Here is a 2791-nt window from a genome sequence, read left to right as displayed (position 1 = left end):
GATCATAAACAGAGCCAGGCCAGGGTTGTCAATGGGAGGTCAGGAGCTGGGGAAGGGAAACAAACAGGACATAGAGAGGATGGATGGATTACAGGAGAGAGATTTACAGAGAACAGGATAAACAGGTTCCAGGAATCAGGTTTCAGGTACAGGAATCAGGTTTTCAGGATCAGGGAAACAGGATGCAGGCTGCAGGTCAGGGCTCAAGGACAATACCAAGGCAAGATGTGTCTGCACTTGCCGGGTATTTATACTGCAGCTGCTAATTAAAGTCAGGTGATGCCTGTCTGCAAAGGGTAATACTTGCTCCATACTCCCAGGATCCCTCCACTGGTGGATGCCAGTACTGCGGCCCTAAGATGACATAATACCAGCAGTAAAAAGCTCTCCTGACAGCTCCAAACTGCCAGGAGACACCTGCTGGAGGACCTCAGTACTGCATGCCAAATGATCGATAGTACCAGCGGAGGGGACCTTTCCTGACACTTCCCTTCCTGCTTGATCCTGCGAAGAAGTCGTGGACGCAGGCAGAATAGGAGGGAATGCATGAATTAATGAGAACCGATTCCACGGGAATAGCAAGGCATCTGTTCCGTATGCTAGCGGATCCTTTGTTCTTGACACAAAGTTGTCGATTTCTTTGTTGAACCTGGACGCAAACAGATCTATGTCTGGGATCCTCCATTTTTGACATATTGACAGGAAGATATCGGGGAAAGGAACCATTCTCTCGGGAACAACTGCTGGCGACGCAAGTCGTCCGCCTGCCAATTTTCTATTCCTAGGATGAAGACTGCCGATAGGCAAAGTACATTGTTTTCTGCCCAAGATAGGATATGATTCACCTTTCTCTGGGCCGCACAACTTCTTGTGCCCCCTCGGTGATTAATATAGGCCATTGCTGTGGCATTGTCGGATTGAATCCTGGCACGACAATACCGTAAACTGAATGTTCAGGCCCTCAGGACCAAGAGCTCTGCCTAAATTTCTAAAATGTTAATGGGCAAGGCCATTTCTGATCTGGGCCACTTCTCTTGGACAGTTGCCTCGCCATTTCTGATCTGGGCCACTTCTCTTGGACAGTTGCCTCTTCCAGGACTGTTCCCCAACCTAAACAAAAAAGGTTGGCATATGTTGTTACCACTTCCCAGGTAACTGAAGGAAGGATTTTCCCCTTAGTAGATTTTTGGATATTAACCATGAACTGAGGCTCCGGCGCACCCAGCCTACAGCACCTGGTATTTCCAGGTGGTCTCTCATCCGGGTACTAACCAGGCCCGACCCTGCTTAGCCTCCAAGATCAAATGAGATCGGGCGCTATCAGGGTAATGTGGCCATAGGCTTTGGAGTCAGACACATTGGGAATGTAGAGCTTGAACCCTTTGTTCCAGGCCGATAGGATACTGTTTTGCAGCAGTCTCGAATTAAACTGAGCATAAGGAAGGGCCTTGAATGAAGCCACCATCTTTCCCAACAACCTCATGCAAAGTTGAATAGAAGAAATTCATCTTCCTTTGACCACCTAAATGAGTTCCTTTATGGCGCTGATCTTTGCCTGGGGTAAGAATACCCTTTTCTGGGTGTACCTATGATCGGACCCAAGTATTTTAGCCTTCTTCATGGTTTTAAAGAAGATTTCTCCTAGGTTGAGAATCCGACCTAGATATTCCAGGTAGTTGAATGTGGTGACCATACTTTGGTCTAAGCGGGCTACCGACTGGTCTATCAAGAACAGATCGACTAGGTAAACCATAAACCGACTGGTTTATCAAGAACAGATCGACTAGGTAAACCATAATCGTTATACTTTGGGCCCTAATCTGGCTAGAAAAGGGGCAGTAGCTGGACCGGAAAGCAGAGCTACACACTGAAAATTAAGATTTTCCACCTTGAAAAGTAGATATTACTAGTGAGTGAGGAAATAGGCATATGGAGGTATGCATCTTTGATGTCGATTGACTCCAGAAGTTCTCCTCCTTGTAGGATGGAGATAACTGATTTGGATTGACTCCATACGAAAAAAGAGTGGTTATATTCAGGGATTGAATTTAGATTTTTGAGATCCAGAATGTCCATTCGGATTTGGCACCGTGAAAAAAAAAAGGTTAAAATCAAACCCCAACCTCTGTTCTTATATGGGGACCCCCATGATCACTTTTTTCTTTTTTCTCTGGATTCTTAGAAACGTTTGATCTAAGAAAACGAGGAGACGGGAACTCTTGGAACACCAGTTTGTACCCTGGAGCTATTGAGGAAGTCCCCCATTCGTCTCAACACTCTTCCTGCCAGATCCTTGAGAATTGCAGAATTCCCCCTATTCGATTGAACCTGACGGTGGAAGCCACCGTGACTGCCTGGAGGCTGATGCCTCTGGCACAGGAGAAGGAGCTTTAAAACGAAAATACATTTATTCCTGTTCTTAAATGGCAAAAAGGGGTGCTTTCCACTAGAATTTCTTTGGATGTGTTGTCTAAAACATCCCCAAATAGCTGTTTCACCGCAAAAGGAAGACTAGCCAGGAGCTTCTTACAAGGTGCTTAGCGAAGGGCGCAAGGCCTGAAGGATAGAATCTCTCATAGCAACTATTGCAAACATAAAGCTGCCTCCTGGGCCTGCTGAGCAGGTTAACCTTGAACACCTGTTTAAACTGGTCTCTCAATGATTAAGCAATTACTGTCAGCGCAGGCTGAGACACTCAATCTGCCAGAGGAAAAAAAAAAAAGGGTTTTTTTTTCTTCAACAGGAATTCTACTTTTTTATCCATTGGATCCCTAAGCTTTTGAGCATTGTC

General features: G+C 45.8%; 1 pseudogene; it reads right to left on the bottom strand.

The window, feature by feature from the left end:
* Positions 1–1223: 1223 nt before the first annotated feature.
* LOC141125140 (5S ribosomal RNA) lies at positions 1224–1342 on the bottom strand (annotated as a pseudogene).
* Positions 1343–2791: the final 1449 nt, after the last annotated feature.

The sequence above is a fragment of the Aquarana catesbeiana genome, linkage group LG01, assembly GCF_042186555.1.
Source record: "Aquarana catesbeiana isolate 2022-GZ linkage group LG01, ASM4218655v1, whole genome shotgun sequence".
NCBI classification, from domain to species: domain Eukaryota; kingdom Metazoa; phylum Chordata; class Amphibia; order Anura; family Ranidae; genus Aquarana; species Aquarana catesbeiana.
This window is presented reverse-complemented; position numbering and strand designations above follow the sequence as displayed.